This window comes from Chiloscyllium plagiosum, unplaced genomic scaffold (assembly GCF_037043375.1).
Source record: "Chiloscyllium plagiosum isolate Xiang-an unplaced genomic scaffold, Cpla_swu_hap1 HiC_scaffold_13, whole genome shotgun sequence".
NCBI classification, from domain to species: Eukaryota; Metazoa; Chordata; class Chondrichthyes; order Orectolobiformes; family Hemiscylliidae; genus Chiloscyllium; species Chiloscyllium plagiosum.
This window is the reverse complement of record NW_028270151.1, coordinates 43957044-43970679: the sequence shown is the minus strand read 5'-3', so window position 1 is coordinate 43970679 and position 13636 is coordinate 43957044. Positions and strand designations below refer to the sequence as shown.

Here is a 13636-nt window from a genome sequence, read left to right as displayed (position 1 = left end):
TCACATTTATTCAAACGAAACGCCATCTGCCACTCCTCAGCCTACTAACTCAGTTGATCAAGATCTCGAAATAAAGATCATTCACAAATACAGTAACTTTCATGAATTCAGGACACTCCAAAGCCAATGAAGCAGTGTCATGCTGATGTGTCAACCTAGATTGTCTGCTTCAATCTCTGCAGTGAACAGACCTTGGGTGACGTTCCCAATTCAATATGGTTCCAGATGAGATACTCCAAACAGTTAGCGCCAGGTTGAGGAGAATGAACTGACTCCACTTCTTTATTCATCCACCTACACCCTCATTTAGTTGCATCCAAAGCCAAATGAACTTATGTTTTAAAACAAGCCAAATTAACCAGTCCCTCTTTCATTAAGAAAGAGTAAGTTTATTAATTAATAAATACAAGAAGTAGTAGAAACACAACACACATATTAGAAATAACAGGCGAGTCAACAAAGATAATACTTAAAACACAGATACATGGATCAGTCTCCAAATTTGTTGTGAAGATAGTTGAACATTGCAATTGCTGCAGTGGGGTTTTTAAGTACAATTGATGTTGGTAGTTGAACAGACAATTTTCAAGATTCTTGGTTTTGCAGGTTGTCTGAAATTCTATTGTCCTGATAATTTTTGTTCGCTGGTTTGCAGGACTTGGAGTTGGACAGGGTCTTTCACTGCAACACAGGATTAACTAGGGGATATTTATTTGACTGTGAACATTACGAAAGCTAACACTCAAATCCAGGGAGTAATACATGGGTGCATTCAGTCCTAATAGTCTACTCCATTAGAGTTGAAACTGGCTTTTTAACCTGTGTTCTTGTGCATTCTTCAAGAGGAAAACTGAGTTATGTGGATTTGAACATAATCCACAGAGGGCGGCTTTCTCTTGAGCAGGGAGTCATTGGACCCTTGTTATCTTTGCAGTCACAACAGATCACAGTCTACTCCGTTTGAAGTTTCTTTGACATGTTGGGCTGTTATGTCCCTTCGATATAAAAAATATTTTATATCTGCAGTTATTTTGTATCTGTAGCAGCCCTCTTTTAAAAACATATTCAGAATTAAGGGCTAAAAAAGGCCATTGTATTTCAAGAATCCAACCCATTATGTAAGAATATATACTTAACAGATATCTTAGGAGGTATTACCACCACTACTGATTGAGCTGGTCAGGTTCTCTTGTAATAACTAAAGTTGACAAGTTGGCCTGTTGGGGCTTTTTTTTAGCAAACACAAGATGGCTGAAAAGGTTGGACAGCGATGTACAGCAGATGTTCATAGCTAGTCTCCATATAGACAAACTGGATAAGAGGAGATTCTCTGTAGGAAGAAATATTAGGGAGGTTATTCACATTTCTGTAAACAGGCAGTTCTAAACATATTAGAATTTTAATAAGGGGCATTTTTGAATGTCTTAGTTTAGCCTCAGTCCCAAACTTGGTGTTTCGTAAAATATCTAATCCTACAGTATTCTGATTTTTTTTAGGTAATTGTAGAATTAGAAAGGCAAACAACAACAAATTAATGTGAAAAGGTCAGTTATATTCCTTCAGTAAATGTTTGTAGGCAGTAAAGAGGCCTAATGCATTATTAGAGAAGATACAATAATAAATGGTGTAAACATGACCTCCAAAAACCATTGACACAGGAGGACAGAAGAAGGTTATAAAAAGAGAGGTCATAACTGGGAGAGATAAACAAGTGAAACTTAAGTGCAGATATAAGTAATCAGAACAAGTTCTTCCATCCAAAATTCAAGGTAAGAGTGAGAGAGACAAATTACAAAATACAGAGTGAAAATGTGTTTCTGTCCTTAGTTGTTTGTGGAATCTAAAGTTTCATTTAATAGCTTGATAAAGTTATAAAATGATTGAATTTAACTCTCATCAGTGGAATTCGAATAGATGCTTTTATTAAGAAAAAATAATTAGTAATGGAAAGTGGTTTGAGTCCAAACAATGAAGATCTATTTAAAAATGAAACTTTAGTTTAAAATCCATGTACAGCATGTAAAAAGCAGGTCTAATAAGCTGCAGTAGCAAATCAAAAGGACTATTTATTTGATCTCTCAGGCTAAATTAGGAGTTCTTCTCATTTTGTCAGCTGTGTCACAGTAACTTTATATTAGAGTTGATTTTACATACTTAATAACAATTGGTAGAAATTAATATCCTTCCTAATGTGCCATACTGAAGTTAGTACAGACTTTGGAAGAGTTCTTAGTGAAAAGCAACTATTTAGGTTATTGGTAAATAATGAGGTGCAGCTGACAAAGATCTGGGAAGGAAGAAAACTGTCAGAAGCATTCTAAGATTCCAAAGACAGATGTGCGAGGTATCTAGTAGACATCATGAGATTATGAGGAGAAAGTGAGGTCTGCAGATGCTGGAGATCAGAGCTGAAAATGTGTTGCTGGAAAAGCGCAGCAGGTCAGGCAGCATCCAGGGAACAGATTCCTGAAGAAGAGCTTATGCCCGAAACGTCGATTCTCCTGTTCCCTGGATGCTGCCTGACCTGCTGCGCTTTTCCAGCAACACATTTTCAGATCATGGGATTATGGCCTAGGACTGTCCATAGAGTTGTCCGTCATTGATTGCATGTTCAGTGGAATGGACCTATAGATAAGGGGAATGTGGATAATAATGACATCAATGTTGCACATAATTATTGTTATGCAAAAGGTATAAAAATATTGTATTTTGCTGGGGAACCCACAGCATCATTGACTTCCAATCTGAGCTGTAATTAACAGGGCAACTGGGCCCAACATGAAAGCCAGATTCGGAGTGTCTTTGGCCTCTCCCACATATGTAGCAAAAGAGCTCTAAATAAAGATCGCTAGTATTACGGAACACAGAACTTAAAACTCCTCTTTGATATTTCTCCCTACAACAGGTCCGATTGGACATAGATTAGATTAGATTACTTACAGTGTGGAAACAGGCCCTTCGGCCCAACAAGTCCACACCGCCCCGCCGAAGCGTAATCCACCCATACCCCTACATTTACCCCTTACCTAACACTACGGGCAATTTAGCATGGGCAATTTAGCATGGCCAATTCACCTGACCTGCACATCTTTGGACTGTGGGAGGAAACCGGAGCACCCGGAGGAAACCCACGCAGACACGGGGAGAATGTGCAAACTCCACACAGTCAGTCGCCTGAGGCGGGAATTGAACCCAGGTCTCTGGCACTGTGAGGCAGCAGTGCTAACCACTGTGCCACCGTGCCGCCCCCACAGCTGCTAGCTGTGTCTGTGGCATGTGATTATACAACCAACATAGTAGAAACATATTTGATCTCATCCTTACCAATCTTCCAGCCACAGATGTATCTGTCCATGACAGTATCAATAAGAGTGCCAATTGCACAGTCCGTGTGCAGACAAAGTCCTGCCTTCTCATTGAATATACCCTCCATTGCATTGTGTGGTACTATTACCATAATAAATGGGTCAGACTTCAACAGATCTAACTCAAGACTGGGCATCCATGAGGCATTGTGGGCCATCAACAGCAGCAGAATTATACTCCTGCAACCTCATGGCCTGCCATAATGCCCACGCAACAATTAACATCAAGCCAGGAAAGCAACCCTGGTTCAATGGAGGGTGCAGGAGGGCATGCAAAGAGCAACAAACAGCATTAACAGCTAATGACAGACAGAGGCAAATTATCCCAAAACCAACAGATCTAAGTTCTGCTGTTCTGCCACATCCAGTCCCGAGTAATGGTTGACAATTCAACAACTCAACTCCATGACTCGATAACTCACTTGAGGAGGAAGAAGCTCCACAAATATCTCATCTTCAATGATGTAAGAGCACAACTCATCAGCGCAAAAGATAAGACATCTTGGATCTGTCTCAATCTTCTCTAGTGATCCTCAGCATTATAGATACCACTCTTCAACAATTTGATTTACGCCACATAATATCAAGAAACATTTGGCGGTACTGGATACTGAAAAGGCTGTGGACCCTGACAGCATCCCGGTAATAGTACTAAAGACTTGTGTTCCAGAACTTGTCACTTTCCTAACCAAACTCTATCAGTACAGTTAAAATAGTGGCAACGTGGAAAGTTGCCCATGTTTGGTCTGTGCACAAAAAACAGGACAAATCCAACCCGGCCAATTGCTGCTCCATCAGTCTGCTCTCAATTCTCAGGAAAGTGAAGGAAGGTGTCAACAACAGTCCAATCAAGCAGCACCTGCTCAGCAATAACCTGCTCAGCGATTCTCAGTTTGCGTTCTGCCAGGGGTTCTCAGCTTTTGACCTCATTGCAGCCTTGGTTTGAGCATGGATAAAAGAGTTGAGTTCTCGAGGTGAGGTGAGAGTGACAGCCCTTTACATCAAGTTGCATCTGACTAAGTATGGCATGAGGAGCTTCAGCAAAACTGAAATCAATGGGTATCGGAGGCAAACTCTCTGTTGGTTTGAGTCATTCCTGGCACAGAGGAGAAAATGGTCGTGGTTGTTGGAGCGTAACCATCTCAGCTCCAGGATATCTCTGCAGGAGCTCCTCAAGGTACTGTCTGACACCAACCATCTTCAGCTCTTCATTAATGTCCTTCTCTCCATCATAAGGTGAGAAGTTGGGATGTTTACCAATGATTACACAATCTTCAGCACCATTCACTACTCCTCAGATACTGAAGCATTCTATGTTCAAATGCAACAAGATCTGACAATAACCAGGCTTGGGCTGACAAGGAGCAAGCAATGTTTATGCCATACAAATGCCAGGCAACGGCCATCTTCATTAAGAAACAATCTAACCACCGCCCCTTGAAATTCAATGATGTTACCATCATTGAATCCCCCATTATCGACATACTTGGGGTTACCATTGACCAGAAACTCAACTGGACTTACAGCCCTCCTTTAGAATATAGCATGCAATTCTGGTCTCCCTCCTATAGGAAAGATGTTGTGAAACTTGAAAGGGTTCAGAAAAGATTCACAAGGATGTTGCCAGGATTGGAGCATTTGAGCCATAAGGAGAGGTTGAATAGGCTGGGGCTGTTTTGCCTGGAGCGTCGGATGCTGAGAGGTGACCTTACAGAGATTAATAAAATCAGGGTAAATAGACAAGGTTTGGGTAGTTCAGAACTAGGGCATGGGTTTAGGGTGAGAGGTGAAAGAGTTACAAGGGGCCTAAGGGGCAACTTTTTGACACAGAGGGTTGTGCGTGTATGGAATGACCTGCCAGAGGAAGTGGTGGAGGCTGGTACAACTGCAACATTTAAAAGAAATCTGGATGGGTATATGAATAAGGAGGGTTTCGAGGGATATGGGCCAAGTGCTGGCAAATGGGACAAGATTAAGTTAGCATATCTGGTTGGCATGGACGAGTTGGGCTGTAGGGTCTGTTTCCGTACTGGACATCTCTATGACTCAGTCGCTACAAGAAAAGTCAGAGGCTAGGAATACTGCAGAGAGTAACTTACTTCTGGACTCTGTCCATCATCTACAAAGTTAAAGTCAGGATTGTGAAGGAATACTCCCCATTTGCCTCGTTGAGTGCAGCTCCAACATCACCCATGAAGCTTGACACCACTTACTTACTTACACAAGCATCCACGCCTTCCATCACTGATGCCTAAAAGCAGCAGCATGTACTGTTTACAAGAGAAAATTAACCAAATATCCTTAATAAGCACCTTCCAAACACATGATCACTCCCATTTAGAAGGACATGGGCACCTGCAAATTCCCCTTCAATCCATTCATCATCTTGACTTGGAAATATATTGCCATTCCTTCACTGTCACTGGTCAAAATCCTGAAATTCCCCCCCTCCAATACCATTGTGGGTTAACCTACAACACATAGACTGCAGCTGTTCAACATGACAGCTCAGCATCATTTTTTCAATGGGCAACTAGGGATGGGCAAGAAATGCTGGCCAGCCAGCAACATCCATATTCCATGAGTGAATAAAAAAAGCCAACTCATATTCAACTGCTTTTCTCCTTCCATGGCTTATCATTCGCCAAACCTTTCTTTGCCTAATAGCTGTTCTCTCTTTCATCTCCATCTCCACCTATCGTGCACTCCTTTACCACACCCACCTCCTGTCTTGAGCCTTTTCCTAGCCAAAACTAGTTTTGATGAAACGTCACTGGACCTGATACGTTGACTCTACTTTCTCTCCACAGATATTGCCAGACCTGCTGAGTTTCTCCAGTAATTTCTGTTTATTGTATGTTCCCTTGTTACACCTCAGATGGAATTTTGTGCACAGCTGTGGGTGCCACATTGCAAGAAAGATGTAAATGCATTAGAGGGACTGCAGAAGCAATTTATAAGAATGGTTCCAGGAATAAAAAACTTCAGTTATGAGGGTAGATTGAAGAATCTGGGACTGTTCTCCATGAAAAGAAGAAAGTGGAGAGGATATCTAATACCAGTTTAGAAAATCATGAGCAAATTTGAAAGAGTAGGGAGCTGTTCCTCCTTATGAGAAGAACAAGATCGAAACTGCATAGATTTAAATTGATGTGCAAAAGAAGCAAAAGTGATGTTTTTTTCAATGAATGATTAGGGTATGGAAGGCAGAGCCTGCAAATGTGGTGGAGGCCGATTCAATAAAGACATTCAAAAAAGCTTTGGATGATTATTTGGGTAAACATATTGTGTAAGAGGACGGGGTAAAAACAGAAGACTGGCACTCGATAATGATGCTCAATGGGCTAAATGGCCTTTTACTATGCCGTAACAGTTCTATGATTCTGTAACTTGCCTACCTATCTTTTTGTTGCCTTCAAATTTAGTATTTATTTGCTCATCTCATCCAAGTCATGGATGTAAATTACAAAAAGTTGAAACTCCAGCACAGTCCCCTGCAGGATTCCACTTGTCACATGCTGTCAATCAGACAAAGACCCATTTATGCAGACTGTTTCTGCCACCTAATACTGTTAACCTGACCCCACAAGCTTGTATTTCCTGCAATAAATTTTTATGGGCACCTTATCAAATGCACATCACTCCTTCGAAGCAATACATTTCTTAAACATGATTTCCCTTCATGGAGGAGAAAGTGAGGTCTGCAGATGCTGGAGATCAAAGTTGAAACTTTATTGCTGGAATAGCACAGCAGGTCAGGCAGCATCCAGGGAACAGGAGATTCGACGTTTCATGGGACCATGCTGAATCTTCCTGATTATATTAAGATTTTCTACATGTGTAGCTATGGTCTCTTTAGTTATTCATTGTATCACATTTCCCATAGCAGACAGCCTCAAGCTAATTGGCCTAATGTTTCCTGTTTTCTGCTTAGCTCTCTTCTTGAATAGAGGGGTTCTATTTGCTACTTCTCATCTTCTGTACATCCAACTGGTACCATCCGATTTCCTCTCTCAACTCCTCCTTATCTGATATCCAGTACTGAATGAGCATATATTTAGAGTCATAGAGATGTACAGCATGGAAACAGACCCTTCGGTCCAACCTGTCTACACCAACCAGATATCCCAACCCAATCTAGTCCCACCCGGCCCATATCCCTCCAAACCCTTCCTATTCATATACCCATCCAAATGCCTCTTAAATGTTGCAATTGTACCAGCCTCCACCACTTCCTCTGGCAGCTCATCCCATACACATACCACCCTGTGTGAAAAGGTCGCCCCTTAGGTCTCTTTTAAACCTTCCCCCTCTCACCCTAAACCTATGCCCTCTAGTTCTGGATTCTCCGACCCCAGGGAAAATACTTTGTCTATTTATCCTATCCATGCCCCACATAATTTTGTAAACCTCTATAAGGTCACCCCTCAGCCTCTGACGCTCCAGGGGAAACAGCCCCAGCCTGTTCAGCCTCTCCCCATAGTTCAAATCCTCCAACCCTGGCAACATCCTTGTAAATTTTTTCTGAACCCTTTTAAGTTTCACAACATCTTTCTGATAGGAAGGAGACCAGAATTGCATGCAATATTCCATCAGTGGCCTAACCAATGTCCTGTACAGCTGCAACATGACCTCCCAACTCCTGTACTCAATACTCTGACCAATAAAAGAAAGCATACTAAATGCCTTTTTCACTATCCTATCTACCTGCGACTCCACTTTCAAGGAGCTATGAACCTGCACTCCAAGATCTTATTCAGCAACACTCCCGAGGACCTTACCATTAAGTGTATAACTCCTGCTAAGATTTGCTTTCCGAAAATGCAGCACCTCGCATTTATCTGAATTAAACTCTATCTGCCACTTCTCAACCCATTGGCCCATCTGGTCAAGATCCTGTTGTAATTTGAGGTAACCCTCTTCGCTGTCCACTACACCTCCAATTTTGGTGTCATCTACAAACTTAATTGGGAAGAATGATTTTGGTTCTAATTTCTATTCTCTGGCTACCAGTAATATCCCTCCCCTGGCAAGAGGCTGAGACAGTCCTTGTATGTTTGTATGCCTCTACCTAAAAATCAGTTTTCATCCTCACATATATGCAATTTCTAAGGCCACATACTTCTGCCTCTGCAGCATCTCCAGATTTTGCTCCTTTTCAGCTCATTAGTGCCTTTACACTCCTGGAGAATCTACTATTACAGTACACTCCACTCTTGCATTCTCCATTAATTGTAAAAACTTTTTTTCACTTGCATCAGGAGCCTCAGCATTCACCTATCCTGTAGTCTAGTCTCACTGGCTTACATTGGTTTCCAGGCAATTAGTAAGTCCAGAAGACATTTAAACAGAAGTAGGCCAATCAACCGATTGAATCCGCTCCACCATTTAATGAGATCATGGCTGATATGATAATCTTCATCGCTACTTTCTTGCATCTTGTCATGACCCTCCTTCCCTCACTGATTTGTCTATTTCAGCCTTGAATACACTTAATCACCTGTCTCGACAGTCCACTTCGGTAAAGAATTCCACACATTCGCTACTCTCTGAAAGAAGAAATTTCTTTTCCTCTCTGTCTCTGAGATTATGCTCTCTGGTCATAGACTGTCCCACAATATCTCGGTTTTAGAATTCTTGTGTTAGTTTTCAAATCCTTCAGGAGAATAATGCCAAAGAACAAATAGATTCCTGAAGAAGGGTTATATCCGAAACATCAACTTCACCACCTCCTGATGCTGCCTGGTTGCTGTGTTCTTCCTGTCTCCTGCTTGTCTGCTTTGGATTTCAGCATCTGCAGTTTTTTGAACAGAACAAATAGAGGACAGAAAATGCAGTTAAAGCAAGTAAAAAGCTATTTCTTTTACTGAATTTTTATTCTCAGATAATCCACAGTAAGACACTATATATGCCTCACATAACTAAAAATGTACAGATTGAGATGCTTAAAATCACACATTCCCAATACATTTAATTTTTAACACATTTACACATTGATAAGGAATATTCCTCTCACAGAATGTGGGAAAGTAACATCATTTACAGCCTAAATTATGTTGTTTGTGAACACAGCCTGGGGAACATAGCTGCACGACTTACAGCATGAGGCTGATGTGGGAGTCTCTGGGCAGTTTCTCCACCTTCTCGAGGGAGGACTCTTTGTTCCGGGTCGCGTTTGCAACCCGGACCTTGAAGCAGGGGCCGGAAGTAGCCGGGCTGTTCGCTCCTGAATGAGATTCCGGGTGGACTCGGGTTTAGTACCGCTCCGGCGGCCTATGCTGGTAAGAAGCTGTTTGATATGTCCCCGGTGGAGGCCGTGGGCTCTGAGTGCCCCCTTGGTCGCGGGTTAAAGTTGCCCTCTTGCCCCTGGGCCTCTCCCATCCCCCCGGCGCTGATTTGCTGAGTCGCCGCCAGTTGTTCACCCCGGGACTTGCCTCGGCCTCTGTCTGAATGTCAGCCCTTTACTGGGGCCCTCACTGTTCAGACTGGTGCCGTTAGTCCGAAACAACACCAGCCCCATTAACCGCAGCTTGTCCAGCCCCATCTGTCCTGCTCCCCTCTCCCCTTCAAATCATTTCAATGTGAAACGAAGGCACCGAAACCGAGTCTAATCCTGTCCTTGCAGTGTGTCCGGACATCTGTATTTCTAATAGGTGTCAGTGACCAGCAGCAAAACGCAGAATCTACTGTGAGTGACACCTCCCTTGTCTCTGGATTCTGCCTTCATTTGTCGTCCTTTTACCAGTCCCTCTAGCTGCGAGACCCGAAGCGTTGACTCTGTTTTCTCTCCACAGATACTGCCAGACCTGCTGAGTTTTTTTCCAGCAATTTCTGTTTTTGCTTATGTTTTGGGATGGTTTGGACTAGCTGTCAGAAGCTGTTAGTTAATGACACCAATTCTGGTCTCCTTTCTTTGGGAAAGATGTTGTGAAACTTGAAAGGGTTCAGAAAAGATTTACAAGGATGTTGCCAGGGTTGGAGGATCTGAGCTACAGGGAGAGGCTGAACAGGCTGGGGCTGTTTTCCCTTCGGAGGCTGAGGGGTGACCTTATAGAGGTTTACAAAATTATGAGGGACATGGATAGGGTAAATAAGCAAAGTCTTTTCCTTGGGGTCTGGAAGTCCAGGTCAAGAGAACATAGGTTTAGGGTGAGAGGGGAAAGATATAAAAGAGACCTAAGGGGCAACCTTTTCACGTAGAGGGTAGTACATGTATGGAATGAGATGCCAGAGGATGTGGTGGAGGCTGGTACAATTGCAACATTTAAGAGGCATTTGGACGTGTATATGAATAGGAAGGGTTTGGAGGGATATGGGTCGGGTACTGGCAGGTGGGACTAGATTGGGTTGGGATATCTGGTCGGCATAGACGGTTTGGACCGAAGGGTCTGTTTCCATGCTGTACATCTCTATGACTCTATGACACATCCAAATTCTGCCAATCCCTTTTACCTTTTCAATGAATATTCTCTTAAATCTTGTTTGCTTTATCTGAATTTCTATAACATTTCTGCACTTTTATGGTTCTGCTTTGATATCTCTGATCATTGCCAGACTTGATAAGTAAGTCGAATTGTTTTGTGAAATATATTGATTAGAATAAACCCCTTTTTTTCCATTTTATATTTGCTCTTTCTTTACCTTTTAGGACATTTCCTCAAATACTCATATAATAGAACAAGAACCAATTATTTTATGGCGCATAAGATTCAGGAAATGTGTGTAGACTGGCAACACTTCTTATTAGTGTTACCTTGTACCTCCAAATCAACCTGAATGTATTGCCACTACTCAGTCAGCATATTAGTGATTGGAAATTTTCTTCCATGACCCAACTTCCCAATTTGGGTGATGGACCACCACTTTAATTCATCTTGTAAGATCAAGTTCTTTTCAATTAAACTTTCTCTAAAATATTTCACCAGCCATGCAAATAGATTTTTGTTTGTCGATATTTATACATATAATTGTGTAAAGTAATTGTCAGAAAAGCTTTCAACACTAAAAATGCTTGAATGTTTGTCAGCTTAACAGGCTGTATAATTTGAAGTACTGTTGACACCAAATAATTTCATCATTGATACTGTCACATCCATAAACGAGACTGCAGATTTGCACATAGACCCATAACCAACAATCCAACAAATGACTGTGGTGAAACGGTTAAAAAATTATGTCCCAATACATGTGTGAATCTAACCGGAATGGAGGTGTTGCTTAGTCCCGTGTGAATCTTCTTATCTGTATGTAACCAGAATGGAATGTGTTTTTTAGCCTTGCTCTGCTGTTCACATGAATGTTTATATCTGGAAAAGAGTATATCAGCTGGAAAAGTCTCCAGTTCGGTGAGTCTGCTCCGGGGTTACGTTTAACCGCCGAGCGTGGGTTGTTGGCAACCGCTCTACGAGAACGGACGGCTCCCAGTTCCGGTAACATGTAGAGTGAGTATAAGCCAGACCTGGGAGTCTGCTCCGGGGTTACGTTTAACCGCCGAGCGTGGGTTGTTGGCAACCGCTCTACGAGAACTGACGGCTCCCAGTTCCGGTAACATGTAGAGTGAGTATAAGCCAGACCCCTTGAGATGAGACCTGGTTGTGGCGACGCTGCGGGGAATAAAATGCTCATATTCTAGCAGACTCGCCTCTTGGTCGTTTGTTCTGTGTCAGACTACTCTCCTACGAACCTGACCTTGAGAATTTTTTAAAACATTTGGCGCAGCGAGCAGGGTCAATCGCAATTGAGGAGAGATTTTGATACAGAACAATGTTTTGGAAAAAGACTAAGAAACCAGAAGAACAAACTGTGGAGGTCCCGACCGTCCCGGGATGGCATGGATGTGGGCATGTACGTGGCAGTTTGTTTGAGAAATGGTGGGGGGCGACCGGAGGAACCCCAGGGTCGCTGCTGTCCACCCTTGAGAGGATCCCAGTCCTGCCGAAGAACCCCTTGCCTGGGGTACAGCGGAGGATGTGGGCATGTCCAAAAAGCTGAAGCGGAGTTAACAGAATTGAATGGGATTGAACTGAACTGAACTGAGTGGAACTGAAGTGAATCAAATTGAACGGAACAAAATGGAACTGAGCTAAATTGAATTGAAATGGACGGAACTGAATTGAACACAATTGAATTGAACTGAACAGACCTGAACTGAGCTGAATTGAACTACACTGAATTGACTGAACTGAAATTAACTGAAACGAATTGAACTGAATTAAGCATAAAGTAACACATGTATTGGGCCAAGCAGTGGAATGTGGTGTAAAATTATGTCCCAATACATGTGTGAATCATAATGTAACACATGTATTGGGCCAAGCAGTGGAATGTGGTGTAAAATTATGTCCCAATACATGTGTGAATCATAATGTAACACATGTATTGGGCCAAGCAGTGGAATGTGGTGAAACGGTTAAAAAATTATGTCCCAATACATGTGTGAATCTAACCGGAATGGAGGTGTTGCTTAGTCCCGTGTGAATCTTATTACACACCTCCCCGTGTGAATCTTCTTATCTATATGTAACCAGAATGGAATGTGTTTTTTAGCCTTGCTCTGCTGTTCACATGAATGTTTATATCTGGAAAAGAGTATATCAGCTGGAAAAGTCTCCAGTTCGGTGAGTCTGCTCCGGGGTTACGTTTAACCGCCGAGCGTGGGTTGTTGGCAACCGCTCTACGAGAACTGACGGCTCCCAGTTCCGGTAACATGTAGAGTGAGTATAAGCCAGACCCCTTGAGATGAGACCTGGTTGTGGCGACGCTGCGGGGAATAAAATGCTCATATTCTAGCAGACTCGCCTCTTGGTCGTTTGTTCTGTGTCAGACTACTCTCCTACGAACCTGACCTTGAGAATTTTTTAAAACAATGACCTACTAAAGTTCTCTCTCATCTGTTGTTCAATTGTTCTTCAGTGTTTGAAAGTATACTCTCAGACATTGTTTCAGTGTCATAGAGTCACAGATGTACAGCACGGAAACAGACCCTTCGGTTCTACTCATCCATGCCGACCATACACCAGCCCAACCTAGTCCCACCTGTCAGCATCTAGCCCATATCTCTCCAAACTCTTTGTATTCATATGCCCATCCAGATGCCTTTTAAATGTTGCAATTGTACGAGCCGCCACCACTTTCTCTGGCAGCCTTTTCCATACACGAACCACCCTCTGTATGAAAAAGGTGCCCCTTAGTTCTCTCTTATATCTTTCCCCTCTCACCCTTAAACCTATGCCCTCTAGTTCTGGACTCCCCCACCCAGGGAAGAGACTTTG

The 13636-nt window shown here is 42.5% G+C and overlaps 1 protein-coding gene and 1 long non-coding RNA gene across 7 annotated transcripts in view; one reads left to right on the top strand and one right to left on the bottom strand.

The window, feature by feature from the left end:
- Positions 1-360: 360 nt before the first annotated feature.
- On the bottom strand, positions 361-9499 carry LOC148148309 (uncharacterized). The gene is made up of 3 exons (XR_015759182.1): positions 9465-9499; positions 8866-9159; positions 361-1330 (listed from the first exon to the last, which is right to left on the bottom strand). It is a non-coding gene; the product is annotated as an uncharacterized LOC148148309 (long non-coding RNA).
- Positions 9500-9543: 44 nt separating this feature from the next.
- Positions 9544-13636, top strand: part of opa1 (OPA1 mitochondrial dynamin like GTPase) — a 160610-nt gene continuing 156517 nt past the window's right edge. For 4 of the 6 annotated variants that reach the window (XM_043702260.2, XM_043702259.2, XM_043702258.2 and 1 more), the window contains exon 1: positions 9544-9646. The gene's annotated coding sequence lies outside the window, so the exon portion shown is untranslated. The remainder of the gene's footprint in view (positions 9647-13636) is intronic. The other 2 variants (XM_087993562.1, XM_043702261.2) reach the window with 1 other exon arrangement.